At 42.2% G+C, this 20,176-nt stretch overlaps 1 long non-coding RNA gene across 1 annotated transcript; it reads left to right on the forward strand.

Annotated features, from left to right (window-relative positions):
- Nucleotides 1-226: 226 nt before the first annotated feature.
- LOC107399447 (uncharacterized) lies at nt 227-11,973 on the forward strand. Its single transcript, XR_001576078.3, has 4 exons — nt 227-399; nt 1,481-1,604; nt 11,353-11,468; nt 11,578-11,973. It is a non-coding gene; the product is annotated as an uncharacterized LOC107399447 (long non-coding RNA).
- The last annotated feature ends 8,203 nt before the right edge of the window (nt 11,974-20,176 follow it).

The following is a 20,176-nucleotide window of genomic DNA, read 5'->3' on the forward strand; positions in this document are numbered from 1 at the left end:
GACTAAGTCAGTGGCTGGACCCCTCGATCCCAGCCTTTGCTCCAGGTATAAGCTCCCAGACAGGCTCTCAGCAGCCCCCTCTGGCGCTCGAGACCTTCTGGAAAGTTGCTCGGAGCGGTGGAGGGGCGTCATCGCCTCCTAGCAACGCTCCTAGCAACCGGATAACATCTGCTCCCTTTGGTCCAATGCGCGCCTAGAAAAGCCACGCGCCCGCCTCGCGTTCTGAGCCGGAGCGAGAGGCGCTTCAGAGAAGGAGGGACCGATCTGCAGGAGCCGGCCGCCCAGCCGAGCTGCAGTCGCCGCCGCTGCTGCCGCCGCTGTTGCTGTCAGAGCCCGTCCGAAGAGTGACACCTTCGCGAAAAACAGGAGCTACGAAACAGTTGCACACGCAGTCTTCGGGTGAGTGGACCCCTGGCAAGGTATTCCAGAACCCCTCCAGCCAGGCATCTAACCCCAAGGCCCAGAAAAAGACGCGTTCCCTAGCGCAGGAGGCAAGGGACTTGGCCTCGGTCCCACCCCGCCCCCAGTCATTGAAAAGTGACCAGCCACTGGTCCAGAATAACTTGATTTGATTTTTAAATCCCAGGATTGGATATAGAGACTCCCCCTCGGCTCACTACTGTTAGGTTAGTGCTCAGAAGTTTTCCACCCTCCTTGATTTTGCTTTGCCTGGCTGCCTGAGACTGGAGAGCTGGAGGCAGTGAGCGCCCAAAGGCAGCCTGTGGTTATGGACAAAATGACACAGAGTAGGCTCCGCTAAATTCAGTCAACACGTATGGAGAGCAGGGGTCTGTTTTAGGTCCTCATCTGGAAAGGGTCCATCTGGCCAGGAGTAGCCCTTCACGGGTCCTCAGTCTCCTGAGCAGTAACCATAGTAACTCACCTCTCTAGATGAGATCGTCCTTATTGGATGCCCGTCTTCCCTTGGAAAGCCCGTCTCTCTAAATATAGAAGATGATGAGATCTGTGAGCACACAGCCATGCAGACTAGGTGTGGTTAAACGGAGCCCTTTGCTGAGAACTATCTTCAGACGTGTAGCGGCGTCTGGCTTCTCCAAACCTTGCCAGAAAGAGTCACTATGCCAGAGAAAGACCAAGTTACTGTGGTTTGAGTTAATTGCTTTGTGATTTTGGAGAGAACTGTACAAGAGGCTGGCTGTGATTTTTCAAAATCAATCTTCCCCAAATAATCACCAGTAAATAACTGGTGAGATAAGTTACTGGGCACTTTCCAAATCTCTTAAGGGGAGTTGACACTGCTCCGATTTAAACTTAAGTGATTGTGTGAGTTGGAAGGTTTATCTCTCTATCTAATCCAGATTCCAGATCGACCCTATCTCAAATATCTGGGTCCTCACGGCCCCCGCCCCCCGCGCCCCTAAAACCCCTCACGGGATCTCCTGCCCTGACAATTAATTCATGTCTCACCATCCCTGATTCGGTAGAGGTGACTTATGCCAGTATGTCTCCTTGTTTCAAGATCTCTGGTCACCATTCATGAGCCCGAGGCTGTGAGACATGCTCCATGTGCCAAGGGGAGTTCTCACCAAATCTTCTGAGACTGTCCTAGACATACGCTGTTCGGACTGAGTCAGCATTACCAGGTAATCACCAGATGAAGAGAAATTAGTGTTTAAATATGTATTCAGAGAAATAAATGCTAATGTAGTATCGTGGCAACTTACAGGATCAATAGAAAGGGCTGTTTATATAGGCTGTTGCTGGGCTGAAGTCAATAAAGGTTTTCTGTAAAAAGGACATTTGTGGGCTGTCAGAGTTCCTCTCTTAGAACCATGTGAATTGGGTGGGCCAAGTGAGGGAACTTGGATCCCGGAAAATGTCAAGAGGAAGCTTTCTGAGCACAGTGGCTGTGCAGGTCTGGGGTGAAAGAACCAAGAGAATTCTTCAAGGTACCATAGGAGGTTGTGGAGACTTTTGGAATGCCCATTTACATGAAGACTTATGGTAGAGACCAAGGAAAATTAACTACTTTCTTCTCAATTATAAGACTGAATTTGATGTATAATTGAATGTTCAGCTCCCTAGCACTGTGGAACTTGGTATAATGAGCAATCCCTGAGCAGTACCCTGCCAGAGGTGACTAGCCTAGCCAATGGCAAACTCAGAAAGATGGGCCCGCCATAGAGATATGCAATTGGAGAGAATCTATTCAGATTCCCATTCAAAAATTCTTTCTGATTTTATATGGCTTTATTGAGTGTCATGAGACTTTGAAATCATTCATTTTTATGGTCGCTTGTGGAAATCACTGTAGTTTAATAATATTAGGATAAGATTACCATATATAAACCCAAACTGCAGCATTCATTAGCTCTTAGTACCATCCAGCCTTCTCCCTTCTGTCATGATAATTGCCATATTTTATTGTGAGAAACAAATTCATGGAGATGATGAGACTCACTGCAATCTTCCAGGGGGTGTGTAAGTGTTCTGTGCAGGGCCGCATTCTCAGGAGTGTATGAGAAAAGCAGTCACGATGATTGGTTCATGTGTATGTGTTAGTCTTGTAATTTATACATATATTATATATATATCTCATTTCTTATGAGACATACATAGAAGTTTAAAACCTCTATGTCCTTAATGTCTGTGAATGACACTGCCACGAAGACCCCTGTCACAATCAAAAAAGTCAAAGTGCTTCTCAAATTTTTGTATTGATTTTCATCATGAAAATGCAACATGCAGAATATGTACTGCACAGATTTTGGTGAACATGTCTGTTGAAAAATTACTACTTGCTGATGTCATAGCATTTAGTCCTAAATAAATAAAAAGATTAAGTATCACAATAGCAGACACTTAATCCTAGGGATGTTGGTGGCTCCACAGTTTCAGTGAATCCACAAAAGTAAACATTGGTTTTGAAGTTTCTAGGTGCCCCCATCCACATTACCACACTTTAGGTCGTAAAGAGTGTGTGTGTGCTTGGGATATGATGCTTAGATTAGATCAAGCTGAGATCAAACAGCCTAGGGCTGAAACTGAGATCTAATTGCACCCTTCCATTCCCAGCTGCTCACTCTGTTGGGAAGTCTTTAGGTGCACATCAACATTCATGTTTGGATTCATGTCATGAAGCTCCTGTAAGGCTTCGAAGATGCCTTGAGACACAATGGAGTCTTTGAAATCTCCATCAAGGCTTCCACTCCTAGGCCATCTGCTCATGACTCAGTTTCAGCAGGGAAAACATTGAAGTCCCAAGCATGCTTGAAAGCCAATGTACAGGCAGCTTAGACTGTCTTCCAGAGCAGTGTGTGCTTCTGAAACCTGCACAACAGAGTAAATATGAAATGAAATCTATATATAGATGAAAAATAACTTTCTCAGAAATGGACACAGGTGTGAACTCACCAGACTTTCAGAATTGAGGCAAAGGAAGAAAAACCTGCCTTTATGTTGGACCTGGGGGCCTGCAGAAGCCCGTCTTGTTAACTCTCTTTATTTACATTGAATTTATATTAAAAAATACATTTTAAATTTACATTAAAAAATAAGCTGCTTTTATACAATTCTAGTACATTGTTTCTCCCTTTTAGTCTAACACAATTATTTTCAATTTTTTCCCCAGTCAAAAGTATACAAAAACACCAATACAGACTCTTCCAATTTCAGGAACTAATTCCCAGAGGGGACAATGGGAGTTACGGGTGAAAAGCAGTAAGGCTTTACTAGTGTTTACATTCAGTACTGTCAAATATAGCCGTATATTCAGAATAAACCAAACATTTACTTCTATATTCTTGACTGGAGAGGCAAGAGAAAGTCTTCTTAATGGAGAGATAGGAGACTTCTAAATGCCAGTGAGTGGATGGAGACCAGGCACAAGTCTGAGGCTGGGGGCCTCTGCAGGGATCTATCAGAGGGTCTGTGAGACTTCAGGAGCCTATCCAAAAGGACCATGGGGCAGGACATGAAGAAGCTGGGGATACCTTCAAAGAGAAGTAGGAATCAGGTGCCCAAAGGCTCGATTCAGTCCCTGCACGCTATTGTCACGTCTTGGTAAGACAGCCAGTGACTTTGCAGATGGGCCGAGCTTGAGGACAGTGCATTTCAAAGATGCCCCATGCCTGTAGAAGGAAGGCACCCCACTGCCGCAGATAATTTTCTTGCTAGAGGGTCTTTAGTTGGCAACTCCAATCAGACAGCATGAGAGCTGCAGGCAGACCATCTCAACACCAGAGCCAGGGCTTCCAGAGAAGCAAGTGGTAGTTCTGACTTGAGTCTTACACAAACCTTCTCGGACAGCAGAAGCAAATCTGGCCTTCGGGTGCTTTGTTGATACACCCAAATAAAATACGACGGATGACGATGGATGATATACAAACAAAAGAGTGTGTGGATGATACTGATTAGGACTCTCTAAAAGGCCTCTGTTGCCCTCAGGTCAGAGATCAAGACTCTCCTCTCCTCTCCGAGCACTGGACCTAGGTGCCCACAGGAGTTAAAATCTCTCTCTAGATACTATTGGTGGGATGATTTTTTGGAAGCCATATCAGGCAATGTAGTTGCTTGGCCAATTTTTTCTTTGTCAGTCTCACATTCTAAGGTTCAGGGAATGGGGGCAGCATTCCCCTAGAGAGTGATAAATCACAAGGTGTACTCTCAAAACTCATACCTTTTGGCCTCTGCCATTGTCATTGGCTAGCTTCTTGGAGAAGTGGGTTGTACTGCAGCAGAGTAACTTCCTCATTGCCTGGCTGCTCACCTCTTGTTTAATGGTGTTCTCTCTGGTTCAGTGACCAGTAGAACAAGATGAGTTTGTGGGACTTCTGATGCTCTGTTCAATAGTCCACTTCGGTGCTTGGGACTATGCCAGGGGACCAGGAATCTCAGGCCAGACAATGCCGCTGCTCTCTTAAGAAATCACTGGCCATCAGTATCTCTGGAAGTTCCTCAGGAAGCCTTCCAGAATCTGCAACTTGTTGCTAATCAGAAACTGACAATGAAGTCAATATTGTGCTTGGAATAGATGATAGATCTGAAGAAACAGATTGCCTCATTGATCCAGAGCTAAACATGGACACTGAGTTCTGCTACCATAGAGCATATCATGCAGAAAGGTGCTGAGTACTTGGGGTGTTGACAGACGGAAGATGCCTACCTGATGAAGTACTGTCAGGTATCAACAAAGCTGTATGTCCACGGAAAGCAAGCCAGCACAGCCTTGGACTTTGTTCCCGTCTGCCTTCGTGAACACACTCATGAATGTTTTATGTAACCCTGTACTTCACACCAGTGAGGGCACAAATATCCTACATAGAACATGATGCTTCTGAGTAGGATGTATATTCATGGTTTGAAAAGGGGTCATTGCAGTAATGATACATAACAGTGATTGAGCTGAGATTATGAGTGTGACAGACATAGAAGAAAATGCTTTTAAAGCACCATCTCAACTAAATGACATGGAAGTCAGTGAATTGGAAATTGTCCCCCTGCCCCCGTGAAAAAAACTCAGGCTCTTTCAGGTTATGTCCTGAAGATATGAAACAAATCACAGAGCTGGGGTTTGTCACGGTGGAATGCTTTAAGCCATGTAGTAAGACAGCAGAACATGGCTAGCAGGGTCAGACGAGATGATTCTCTTGGTTGTCGTTGTTGTTAGTATTTCTGTTGTTTTTTTTTTCTGGCTACATTGAGGATTGAACCCAAGTCCTGTGCCTGCAAGGTGAATGCTCTACCACCAAGTTACAGAGTTACATCACCAGCCCTCGATTAGATAATTCCAAACAAATGTATTTATAGCCTTTAAGATGAAAACTGATAGTTTTCCTATCAGTTAAGCATGGTTTAGACGGATAGGATACTAATATTTTCAAAGGCCAATGCCTGGCTCACATCACAAACGGGGAACTGATAAGGCTGTGCTTTGTCTATGACAGACATCGGCTGTTGGTCTGATACAGCACTCACTCTCCCCGAAGATCAGCCTCCACCCCTTCTGTCTGTAGCTAGGATGCATACCTCTAACCAGATGGCCTCAACTTGATCTTTACTGGATGTTGGTTAAAAGGTTGGGGAAAACTAAAAACTACTAAGATGATAGAACTAAACACAGCAGCTCTTTACTCTTTCTCAGGTTTCTCCTTTGACCTAAAAAAAAAAAAAAATCCCCTAGGTGGGATGTACTTGTACTGTTTTTACTGTTGTCTGCCCTTTCAAAGTGTTTATAAATTAATTTGCTGATGATGTTACCTTAATGTACTGTCCCTGGGCCTCCTACCAAATGAAATCACTTGAATGCTAACAGGATTCCAGTTGCCTGGAGGCAAATGCAGGACAATAAGGAAGCAATCGTTTGTAATTGCATTTTAAGCATTTATTTAAAGACATATGTATGAATTGCCCTGCCGGAGCTCTAATGACACTCTGATGGGTCACTCTGATCTGTGGCTTTTGAAAGTGTGTTACTTGCTGAGCTCTTAACACTGTGACATGCTTGGGGCCTGGCACAGACATTTCATGTGACCCAGAGGTTACAACATTAAAAATAATTTTAATGTTCAAACCAGCATTAGCTGTTTTACTTCGGAGATAAACTCCAGCTCAGTTCAATTCCGTTTTGTAATTTGTATACTATCCTCAGAACTCAGAATGCTGACTCTAAAGGCGTATAGTCACTTTGCTCTTGTTTATTTCATTGGATTTTAGGTGAATTACAAGCTTTTTGGTGGCAGGAACAGCAGCAGCACACTTATTCTTGTCCACTCAATCATAGCAAGTGCACATTTTGGGGCATTTGGATCAACACTGATGAATCATGCAGAAGATTAGATAAATGTTTCATAGACAGTTCGCATTTCCTTTAGCCCCAAATGCATGGCCCATAGGAATACACCAGAAACACATTCTCAGAGAGATTGTGGGTTCTGTGTAGTACCTGTCAACTTGACCATCTGAGCTTTCAACCAATAACTATCCTCTCTGTGTGGCTGGGTGGTGGGAATGGTCTTTAGGTCTGAGCTAGTAGGGTGGGGCGGGCTTGGCTTTTGTGTGACTGGTCTCCGTCTATTGGCACTCATTATATTGATTTGGTACGGGGCTTACCATATATTAGGTGTGATGCTACTTTGCATAACTGCAGGATCCAGGGTATTTATAACCCCACTGAACAAATGGGATTTGTAATGAGTCTAGGTAATTTGTTTAAAGTCACACAACTAAGAAGCAATAGATCTGGAGAGTAAACCTATGCCTCCCCCCACTTCTAGACCCCCAACTCTTTTTTTTTCCCCCCCGCTTATAAGAGTTTATTAGAAATACAGGGATAGAGAGTGCAGGCCTGTGGGAGAGACACGTGCGTAGAGAAGAGAGAGAGAGAAGAGAGAGAGAGAACCGGGAATATGGCGCTCCGCTTTAAAAAACCGGCTGGGGGCGTGGCCAGGTCACGTCACTACTCCACGCGTATGCGTAGATCACATGGTCACGTTGCGCGCTTACGTAGCCATGTAACGTCAGGGATTCTTAGACCCCCAACTCTTAGCCACACAACTGGCTGTCAACTAGACTCTCTTCTGGGCGGTGGTTTCCTGGGCTGCACTCAGAAGAGGCAGACTTCAGGCATGATCAAGGCGTAGCTGCCAGCTCTGAAGCTTTTGAGTTTTTATCCAGCAAGTAAACAGATGTAGCAACTTACGTTTGCTACATACTTTAGCCTCAAAGTGGCTGAAACCATCTTCCAAAAAGTGATGTGGAAAACATTGCAAAGAGCCAGGCAGCCAGCTTGGAGGGGATTGCCAAGCTGACAGCAGCTGTGAAGGCTGCGCAGCCTTTCGGCAGCCAGCAGTGGGGGGTTTCCTCAAGAACAATAAACTGACGAAGAGCCCCGCCCAGGAGGAGCTGGCTCAGGTCGAGACCTCTGAGTATTCGCTCTGTATTTTCAAGGGCTGAGGCCATCTGTAGTTGAGGCTAACTTCTGGAATACAGCCACCCAGAATCCTTAGCGTTCCTGGAGGATCTCTTGGGAGTGGGAGGCAGAACAGTTGAGTCTGACACATTGTCTTCCACTGTGCCACGAATGGCCTTTTAACTGGCTACAAATGTTCCATTAAGTGCCGTTACTTAAGACGATAAAGCAAGCCAATATTTAATAAAGGACACATATATAGATTAAAAACCATGTTGCTTTATGGCAAAGTTATGCTTCCTATTTCCCAGTCTTTCCTCACTCTACCCTTCACTAGAGTAACTTGCTAGATCTTGCCAGGAAAGGTTATGACCTTCCTAAGCACCAATGCTAGTAACAGGCATTGACGCCTCTTAAGATGATCCCTGGGAGTCTTGTTGAAAATGGACTTCATTCTTTACTGTGTAATTAAAATGTGAGCTGGCTTTGTTCATGATGCTTACAAAAAAAAAAAAAAAAAAAAAAAAAAAAAAAGCGAACCCAAGCTGATAAAGGGGAGCAATAGCCACAATGACAAAATCAATCAACTCCATTTGCTTGGCTATCAGCTGATGGGCTCGTTCAACTTTTATTGCCTACTAGTACAGGTGCCTGGTGCTGTAACACTCAAGTTCTCAAAATGTGGCCCAGGCTAGCTGGCATGGATCTCATTTGGAAACTGGGTAAAAGTACAAATTTTCCCCTCTGGACCTACTGAAAAGGTAGAGAGGCCCAGCAGTTTGTGCCAAGGAGCCCTACAAGGGATTCTGATGCTTGTTAGCATTTGAGAACCACTATTACATCAATTAGTTAGTTAATTAAAAAGTAGGAATAGGGGCTGGGGACATGCTGGCTTAGCATGTAATTCGCTTGCTGTATAAGCATCAATACCTGAGTTTTGGATCCCAAGCGCCCATGTAAAAGCCAGGCTGCAGCCAGGACCTGTAACCTGAATGCTAAGAAGGTGAGGGTAAGAGTCCCCAGAGCTTCCTGGCTAGCTAGTCTAGCCATTTTGTGAATCTAAGTTCAGTGAGAGACCCCTTCTCAAATAAGTAATGTGGAGATCAATTGTGGATGAAAATCCGTGTCAACCTCCGTTTGCACGCACACCTTATGTAGACATGTACAAACAGAAACACATAGACACAGGCATACACCACACACACACACACACACACACACACACACACACACACACACACACACACGCATGCATGTAGGAGTCGTTATCACAAGGGATAAACTAAAATTTTGTTATCTAGTTATTTGGTTAATAGCTTTCAAAGTGACCCTAACAGTTCCATTATCTTAAAAACGAAAAACGAATGAACAAAAAAATGCCTAACCCTTTTAAACAAGTGAAAAATCTATATAAGTTGTGCTTTGTTTATTGAGTTCAGGAACTGTGAGCATGGAGCCTCAACTACTGATTCCTCATCACATCACTGGTCTCTTTTAGGTGGGATACACAAGTTCTTTGAATCTTGGATTCCTTAATAAGACATACCCATGCTAACTTAAGGCTCTTTTGGATTTATAACCCACAGTAACACCAGGGAGAATTTGGGGTACTTGAGGTAAGGCCTGTAGCTTTCCCTGCTGGCTCAGGAGAACCCCTCCAGCAACAGGAGAGCCATGTGAAAGTTATGTACACATGCCTCCAAGACGAAGAAAACACTACAGAAAGCAGGTTATCAAAGGGCATATTTTTAATACTTACACTCATTAAAGCTCTACATTTTAGAGGAAAAGCACCAAATGCCCAAGTATAAATTTATTTAACTTACACGTCTTTACGTACTCATTATTTTGTGAATCAAGTGGTTCTAACACAGAAATATGTGAGGGTATGGGTTAGGGTGAAGAATGCAAACATGCTCTGGACCCTGGAGCTTGAATGAATATCAAACTGGACTCTGTTTTGTACGTTCATTCTGCTTTGAATTGGAAGCCCCTGTACTGGAATTTTGATCTTGCTACCTTTCTGTGGTCACAGTGCCACCTAGAGTACATCCTGGGAGCTCCTTTGCAAATCTCTGAGAACTGGTTTTCCTTCGAGTCAGAATCCTCAGTGGCAGTAGCATTTTCAAGGAGGAAACAAAGGTTTCTACTCGCACACATTACGCTAAAGTCAATTATGCTATCCATTCTCTTCCGTTTCCTCATGATTAACCTCAATTATGCCAAATGTCAGGACAGTGGCTAAAACATAATCATGTAAAATGGTTTTGTCTGAAGATATAGACTTATGTTAATTAATTAATTAATTTTGTTGTTTCTTTTTAAAATTGCATTTTAATTACAACATTGCTCCCTTCCCTTTCCTCCCTCTAACTCTTCCAAATGCAAATACCCTTCCTGCTCTCCTTCAAATTCATGGTCTCTCTTTTCCTCAGTTGTTATTGCATACATATACGTATTTGTGTATTCCTATCTATAACCTGTTTAGTCTGTATGATGTTACTTGTATGTATGTTTTCAGGGCTGACCATTTGGCACTGAGCAAAAACTCGGTGTTCTCTTCCCCAGGGAGGGTGTCCTCTCCCACTCCCAGCTCTCTTCCAGTTACCTGTAGCTCGTTGTTTAAAGTCGAGGCCTCTTAGGCTTTTTCCTGTCCAATCTGAAATGTCCATCCTTGTTTAGCTCTCATTTGGGGGGTCATGTTGCTGAGTCTTTATGGGTTATAGCTTCTGATGTTACTAGGAGACCCAATCTCACAGCAAGCTCCCTGATCCTCTGGCTCTTATACTCTTTCTGTCCCCTCTTCAGCAAAGTTCCCTGAACTTTGGGTGAGGGAGTGTTGTGTAGACATGTCCACTAGGGCTGGGATCCACAACTCTGCATGTTTTTTTTTTTTTTTTGGTCGTGATTTTCTGTGTGGTCTTTGCCTGCTACAAAAAGAAGCTTCCTTGATGTGGGGTGAAGACTACATTTTTCTGTGGGTGTAAGGACAGTTGTTTAGATTGCTGTTAGGGATCATACCACTATTTTTAAAGGCATGATTGGGCCACCAACTATTTTACGTCATTTTGATTACCCTAGAAGTGTTAACTTTCCCAGAGTATTGGAAAGATTAGCCAAAAGAATGGTGGAAAATTACTTAATCCCTTCCACTATATTCTGTGTATCAGTTTCACATTTGGGTATATTTTGGCACACACAAAAAGCATGAGATTAAACAGTACTTGAATTTGATTTCTGGGGCTGCATTAGGAAATCAACATAGAACTCTAAATGCAACTATCTATTTTGGGTCTAAATGATGGCATTTTTCTGCCAACAGGCACTTCAGTCATAAGACAATTTGCCAACCACAGTGCTTTTGAGGAGGTAGCAATCTCTGGGGTCACTAGAATGTTGCTAACAAATGGTCTCCATGTGCTGAAACACTCTTTGCCACAATGGCACCTGATCTTTCTCCAACTGTCTTTTGTTTGTTTTAGCTTATCCAAGAGAAGTACCATCCTATTCATTAACAACGTCGAAAGTAGCCTACTTTAAGAGGAAATATGCAGAAGAAGAAGATTTACATCAAGATTACCATGGGTGTTTTCCAAAAGTAAGGATTTACATTTCTCCCAGTCTCCCCCAACCCCAATGTCATTGATAGCACAAAACTCTAGCTTTTTTTCTCTATGTGGAGAGTAATGGCTCTATTTGCTCCCTAGCACTTGATATTACCCGAAGACAGGACCTGTATCCTCAAACTTTCCCTGGAGAAGCTCAGGTTTCTTGAAGACCCAGAAACCTACTTAAGAAGGTCTGTGTTAATTAACAATTTGCTGAGGAAGATACACCTAGAGACGGAGAAAGAGAGCTATGAATACTTTAAGGAATCCCCCTCCTATAAGACTGCTTATTCGGATACAAGAAAACGGCTGAAGTTTATGGTACAGGAGTGCTGTTCCCAGTCTCTCTACTATGAAGAGCTGCATTCCTACCACATTGTGCCTTATACTTCGGAGAACCCCATCTACGGGATGGGCTACACTGGTGACCACTTGGAGCAAAATTCTCAGTTGCTTATTTATAAAATGAATTAAAGTAACTGCTAAGTTCGTTGATATTTTGTTTCTACATGCCTGAACTGTTTATAGTGAAGATGTTAATATACGACACTAATTACCAGTGCACTTGATCTCAGTGATGAGATGCATGCCGAACCGAGGGGAGAAAACCATGGGTGTTACCCAGCAATCCTTAGTGCCATCGCATTGAATGGAAAATATACCCACTTTATCAGAAAGCAGTGAATTGATGCATTAGGAGAAAAGGTTTTTTAATTTTTTTTTTTTTTTTGAGATAGGAAGGGATTGATCTCTGGTCAATCTGTTAGGTTAAAATTCTTAAGTCACCCCCCCTCCTACCTAAATTCTGCCACTCTTATTGAAATTATATATATATATATATATATATATATATATATATATAATTGATAATGCTGTGGCCCTGAGGACAAGGGGTGGAATTAATCTAATTGTATTTACACAGTGAGAGTTCTGTCCTTTCAGAAATTTTTTGGCTTGCCAAACACTGTGCCAAATGGTTTGCCGTTAGTATCCTTTAGCCATGAGTTAAAGATGGGACCAGCATGGCATATACTGAAGCTTCCTTGCTCAGTGTAGCAACTGGGTTACCACAAGCTCATCCACTTTCTTCTTTTTGTTGATGATTCTTATAATCTGAACAGACTTTCTCTTTAAGAATGAAATGTAATAAGTTAGCATCGCATATAGGATCATCTTTAAGTTCTACGGGTTGGTTAAAATTTGTGCTGGGCCTTTAAGAGTTTAAATTTTATTTATGATCTTACTTTTTTTTATAGGCTGTGAAGCTCAGGAAAGGGTGGGCAGGCAAAATATGTTTTTAATAGGGTAATATTTTTTTTAAAAACCTGCTCTGGAAAGTTGGCGAGGATAACAGAATTTAGACGTGATGTTATTTCTTCATCCCGCTAAGAGCTCACAGAAGGTACCGGGATGAAGCACGGCACTGGTTTTTGAACAGTAGTCAATCACTTACCACGTCACAAAATGTCCGAGAATGCCTTTGGGGAGAGATGTGGATAAGTTCTTATGTTTTGCAGTTCTAAGGGTGAAGATGTAACACGTTGGATAGGTTTATGAAGTTGTTGGGAGTGATTCATCGTGTTCTGGAGGTGTGAGTGAGATGTCTGACCTCAGGGTCTGAAGCTTTTGTCCTGTGGAGTATTTCATTTAAAGAACTGTTATTGATAAAAAAACAGATTGGGAAAACTAGGTGCCAAAGGTGTATTAAGAAAATACCAAAGACTCAAAGATGAGTGTTAGGGAGACTCTGATAGTGAAGGCCAGCCAAGACAAGGTTCTGATCCAAGGACTGCATGGGTAATGTGGAAACATTGTTAAGGGCTTCATAATGACTCGTTTACTGGTGTGCTTCCTAGTGCTTTGTTCAGAATGACGGCCAACAGGAATATGATGCTAAATTCAGATATCAAGCTTTCGTAACGCAAATATGGCAACTGTCAGCACAGTGTCACCCCTAGCTGAAGAGCCGTCTTGTAACCAGGCTGGCTGCATCTTCCTTTGCTTTTATTTTTGGTACCACATTTGGTCCCTATGATGAATCACCAAGGTGATTTTGCACTAAGAACATGGGCTCTCTAACTAGATTGCCCTGTGCAAGACTACCAAGATACACAATAGGTCCAAGTGTTGAGTTTATTTTTAATTGCTCAATCAACATTATGAAAAGTGCTTTAGAATAATGTACAATGTGTAATAAGGGGCAAAGGTGTACAGACAAGTTAGTATGAATGGCGAGATGCCTTTGAAATCCATATAGAAATATTTAAAAATTAGTTGGAGAGTAAGATTTGGCACAAAAGTTTAATAGTTTTAGTTCATTGCTTATAAAAGACCCCTTTTCTCAGAAAACTCCTTCCAAAAAGATAGATTTATTTAAAAGTGAGTCTAGTCCCAAACTCCAAATTTGATAGGATAATTATGCCATCATAAGTCTAAAAATAGAACCAGTTATCTGATGACTTTTAAATTGTTACTGAAAGAACACCTGGCATGACTTACAGCAGCCCCTCTAGGAAGAGGCCACCAATGCTAACAGGTATGACATTTTTTAAAAAAAACACATGTTAAAATTGGTTAAATATAGAAATACACGTATTTGGGGATAGAAGAGAAAAAAAATCATCGATAAAGTGTAAATTTGTAATATTTCCTGTATGTCAGAAACCTTAATCAAAGACAGAACTCTGGGACAAAGAACCAGTAACAGATGTAAAATTCATTTTATTTCAAGACATCATTACTGGAGCGCTTTGATCTACACACTCTTATATAAGCTGTCTTAGAAGCCAGTGGTATTTGTGATTCTACTTTTATTTAAATATGCATTGATTTAAAAACAAATTATTTAAAAATACCTTTTAGTGCAAATAATTTCCCCCAATAAACTGCTCATAGATAAGGATTTGACAAGTGTTATCTTGATTTTTGTTTTAAACTTGTATTTAAATTCTGCAGACTTGCCCAAGTTAGCCAGTGGATGATTGTGATTTTACCAGGACCAGCTGGGATATAGGGAGATTCCATCCATGTTTGCTCTGCTCGTGACCTGTATGTTCCACTATGGATGGTGCCAACACCAGTTATAGATCTTCTGACTTTAGGCATCCTTTCTCTGGTGACAGAAACCATCCTTAGGGTAGGGAAACTGGGATGAGAAATCTAAGTGTACGTATTGTACTGCTTATTCCTGCAGGTACCATAAAGATACCCTAGCCCAAAAGAACACACACACACATACACACACACACACACACACACACACACACACACACATATGAATGCATGTACACACACAGACAAATACAGATATACATAGATTTACACACACACACACACACAGATATTCAGATTTACATACACACAGGAAAGAGAGGTAGAGACACAGACACACAGATATGCACACACACACACACACACACACACACACACACACACACACACCCCTGGTAAAGCAGAATACAAGGACACAAAAGGAGAGGACTGAGAGAGCAGCAGCAGGCAAGGCTCGTAAGTGAATGAGCAAACTGTTTCATGTGAGGGATTGTTTGTTTGCTGCGTTCATTTTTTTTTCTTTCCTGTGTCCACTGTACATAAAGCACCTGCTATCTGATTGGATTGATCTTCTCTTTCATTCAGCAATGATGCTTAACATTAGATTCTATTCAGCACAGATGAGAGTGGGAGAGTGGGATTGCTACAACATACTGCTGAAACTGGACTCTGGGCAGACCAGTAAAGGAAAAACAGCAAAGACAGCTGGAGGAGATGCGACACCCTGAGGTTATGTGCAAATGTGTATGCTCAAATGCATGACCTGTTTGCAGTGCACCTCTCAAGATTAAGCGGGTTGCTGGTAGGAGACTTGTGCGGAAGTGCAGAACCGCTCTTCGGGTTGAACATGGTGCCAGAGCTGGGGGTGTGACCTGAGTGATACACAGTCACTTTGCTCAGTTTCCCTGAAGAGAACTGAGATAATGGTTATCCAACATCTTTCTCCAAAAGTGTTTGCAGGTGAAAAGATGCACTGGGAAGAGGAGAGTTTAAGTAATGCAGAGCAGACATCAAAGGGATGCACACTCTGTGCTCCACAGGGGTATTTTGTGCTTGGAAGCATAGGATGCCTCCGTTGCCTGGGGAAATGAGGCTGGTCTGCACTCATCTCTGGGATGTCTCTTCAGGAGATGCTGGGAAGACAAATTCAAGTACATAACAATCCCTCCATCTCTCTAGTTTCTTTTATGGGGCAAATCAGGTTAATATTAATGTCGAGGAAAGCCATAAAGGACAACCCTAATGGGTAGATTATAGCCTAAAGGCTGGGTCTGGCATGAGTTAAAGCCAGAGAGACAGGCTTTGTTCATTTGTCATTTGTTATAAATGGAAATGGGGACTTCTCAACACCTGCTGCTGAAGCCATCTTCTGTCTGTCCCATGAGCTGCCTCTCTGAATCGCAGCTGTGTCCCTGGTCCCCAGTTTTCTTCTGTCCATCCTCTCTCACACAGACACTGATCTGCCCAGAGATACTCGTAAGAGGATAGCAGCTTAAAATTCTGGCTGAATTCCTTTGGGAAAGGGCTCCAGAGTTTATCAAACTGGAATCCATTCACAGTAATGTTATTCGTTGGACACATTTTTCTTTTAAATGACCATACTTGGTCACTGAATACTTGTGAGTTAAGGTAGTATTCTTGTTTCTAGAACTCAGTGTAACAATCATGTTTTGCTAAGAAAATTCCTGTATTAGAAACAAAGATTGTATATAATTAATTCAAGTACTTTATGTAATGTATGTTGATTTAACTTAAATATTCTTATTCTTAAACTTTATTACTATATATTAGCAACATGACAAGTGCCATTTTTTATTTTTATAGTGAATTATGTCTAAAAGTTGTTACATTCCTGGTTGAAATTTTGGGGCAAAATTTCCACATGAAGATAATCCCGTTTTTCCTCAAGGCTTATGTTATATAGTTGACTGAGTTAGGAACACTCCTCTGCATTGGCACTTCTAAAGTCCCTTTGGACATTCTGTTCCCCAGTGGTCATGTTAATAGTGCATATTCTTCTTTGTAGGTCTTTAATGGGACCTTAAGTCTTCAATTTTCAATATTTTTAGTGAGTGCATTTTTGAGTAAAATGGTTATTTGTAATTTTAGGATGAAAACCACAAATGCAAGCCTATATGTGAATGTCCATGCCTGTTTTTCATAGCAAGTTTTTTTCTTTTAAGAAATACTAAATAAAAGTAGGTGTAGTGTTACAGCAATTCCATTAGAGGCAAGAGGGACAGGAGGGCAAGGTCCTCCTCAGCTATACAGTGAGTTTGAAATCAGCCTAGGCTACATGTGATGATTCTGTCTCAAGGGGGAAAAAGAGAGAGAGGAGATAGCAAAAATAAACATCATAGAGTCATAAAAGCGTTTGTTCAAAATAGTCGCAAATATAAACCAGCATAACATGCATGGAAATTGATTTCCCGAGTTAGAAGAACCAAGCGTGTAAGGGGAACAAAGGTAGAGTTCTGTCTCATCCTTATCAGCCTGGGGGATCTCTTCCCTCAGTCACCCTGGAATCGGGGTGCTCCACTTGATAACACAGGAGTAAGTATAAACTATTCCAGAGCTAACAAGAATTAGACAATCTCTGTGGTCAAATCTATATCTATAGTACAAAAGGGCCTATAAACCCAGGAATCTGGGGGTGCTGGGATGGAGAGGTTGGCTAGAAAATGACCTTGGGTTGCTTCCTTCACCCTTTTGTCTTGAACTCTATTTGACCTCTCCTCTGTACAAAGTCCTGCCCCTGCCAGGGATCCCCCCTTTTTCCTCAGGTTGGGAGGTCACAGTAAAGGGATGGAGGATCAGTAAATGAGGAATTGCGTAAGTTGTCTGGTTTGAGCATGCCATGTATTTTCATCAAGCTCTCTTCTGGTCATGCGTTTTGGTATCACTATTGTGAAATACAGTGTCATAATAACCCATTAATGATGGGAGAGCAGCAGAAGCGTGGCTCTATGGGAACACACCCAGATTCGGAGCAGATGGCCTTCTACAACATTTATTTGGGGGAAAATGTGTGTCTGTTACATAACCTAAAATATGTCTTTTTCGCATTTAAAAATATTTGGGTCATGGTTTAAAGTTTTGATTGGATTGCTTTTTTAAGCTCAGAGGAAGGAGAAGGGTAACTGTATTTTACAACGTATTTGACATGTTACTAATAAAGTTTTATTACTGGTGAAATATGGAACCCTTTGTGAAGCAGGGGCGGTGGGATCCTGATGTGGCAGCTGCAGAATGTCTCTGAATCCCAGAGGTCACGTTTTAAAGGTTGGTAGTTCTAGTTTTCTTCTCAGTGTTTCCAAGGCAGTACTCTCTTAATGGGTTGGAAGATGCACAATCTCAAGGCACATTTTCTTTGCTAAAACTGACCCCAAATGTCACATAGCAGAAGTCATTAACAATAAGATATGACATTCTATGGATTTTAGACATCAAGGATGGTTGCCTGCTCCCCAACTAACTCAACAGGTGTGCCCATCATTTCTTGGTGGTGGATTTACCAATAGGCTGGAGGGGCACACCAGAGAGATGCATTTTCTCTCTAGTGTTTGTTATTGGCATTGCAAACATATGACAGCCAAGTCCCCTGTAGGCCATGGATGTGTGTGGTTCACAAATCACCAGGGTAAGGTGTTTGCAAACAAATAGCATTTTCCTGCACTCATCCAGTTAGACAGCTTTCTTAAGTATACAGTTATTTTAGTAACTCAAGTATAACTGACCCATACAAATGACAGGGATCTGGGGAAGTGTTCAGACAAGAGACAGTGAGTATATCTCCACTGCTATTTCTTCATCTTGGGGTAAGTCTTTCCTAGTGTTCCATGTGTTCCACACAGCAGTGACTATCTTCAACCATTCCCTTACCTGCAAGCTACTTTGACCATTGCCTCATGAATGTGATGCTTAGAAATGCTTGTACATGGTGCTATGTAAATGCAAGCATCACAGAATCATTGCACCAAATGAAGATAAAGCAGCATCATTACTAATGCACAGAGCCACTTGGGCCAATTCTTGTCATAGTATTTTGATAGCTCATAAGGAAGGAAAATACAGAGGTTTAATCTGTTGCCTCATAGTCCCCATTTCATCAATTGGTATATAAAATACATGACAACTACTTATCAAACTGAAATGATGTCACCCTCACTTGGCCGCCTTCTGGGAAGACTTACTCCAGGGTGCTTCAGGGCCGTGTCTGCTGGTCACTAGCCAGATGTACATGCCAGATGGTCAGCCTAGAGTTGGCTGTGGCTCAACTGCCAATATAACATGACCACAGACACCTGGGGCAAGACACTTACTACTTGTGGTCATTGTGACTAGGGAAACTGTATCCTGGCAATGGACTGTTGTCCTTATTGCCCTGTTTTTATAAGACCTGCCTAGGCTAACCTTCCTTTTCTTTCTTTTTTCTTTTTCTTTTTCTTTCTTTGTAACATGAATCTTAAAAGTTCTTATTAATAAAAACAAACCTGAGCCAGGTATTGGGGTGAACTGGAAGATCAGAGAGACAGAACAAGCCACAGCTAGCCTCACCTGGCCAACTTCTCAGCTGGTCTTGTTTCCTCGGACTGGAAGCTTCTGTGTCCTCATCCCAATGGTTCTCAGCTGAACTGCTGCTCGAAAGCCTGAAGCTTAACCAGCTAAAAGCTTAACCAGCCAAATGCTTCTAGTTTCTGGTCCTCTCGCCTTATATACCTTTCTGCTTTCTACCATCACTCCCTGGGATTAAAGACTCGCTTTCTGGGATTAAAGGCATGAGTCACCATGCCTGGCTGTATCTTTTAACAGATAGATTTCTGCCTCTGGAATGCTAGGATTAAAGGTGTGTGCTACCACTGCCTATCTGTTCTCTGAATCCAGATAAGTTTATTAGGGTACACAATATTTTGGGGAACACAATACCACCACACTTTTTCTTTCTTTCTTTTATTCTTTTCTTTCTTTCTCTTTTTTTTTTTTTTTTTTTTTGGTTTTTTGAAACAGGGTTTCTCTGTGTAGATTTGGAGCCTTTCCTGGATCTCAATCTGTAGACCAGGCTGGCCTTGAACTCACAGAGGTCCACCTGGCTCTGCCTCCCAAGTGCTGGGATTAAAGGCGTGTGCCACCACCGCCCGGCTACCTTTCCTTTTCATGTCACACTCCCCAAGGACATTTTCTGCGTTGATAGTAAATAATTAAGGGACTTAAATAAACCAACTGCTTTCTCTGTTTGGCATTCAAGGTGAAGGACAGCTATAGAAACTCTCTGATTTGATGTCATGGATAGGCCATTGGGATCTGGAAAACATTCTAAAGCTTTAAGCACTGTGCTGTCTCTGTTCTGAATGCTGCATCTTTTCCCGGATCCCTGCATAATAGAATGGAACCGAATTGATTGCCTCAGCATAGGTGAAGAGAGCTCTTTGCCCAGGCAGAAGAAGCAATCTACTTGTGGGAAGGAAGAATCATGGGAGCAATCCAGATAGCCAGTGCAAATGCACCAGGGACTTAAATATTTGTTTCTATATTTAGAAGAAAAGAATCCTGGGCATGATCCCAAAACTTGATAGTGTTTTTTTTCCTTCTTTGAATTTGCTCTAAGGGTGTGAGTGCCTTTCAGACAGATGGCCGAGAGGATTGCTAC

Source organism: Peromyscus maniculatus, chromosome 14, assembly GCF_049852395.1.
Source record: "Peromyscus maniculatus bairdii isolate BWxNUB_F1_BW_parent chromosome 14, HU_Pman_BW_mat_3.1, whole genome shotgun sequence".
NCBI classification, from domain to species: domain Eukaryota; kingdom Metazoa; phylum Chordata; class Mammalia; order Rodentia; family Cricetidae; genus Peromyscus; species Peromyscus maniculatus.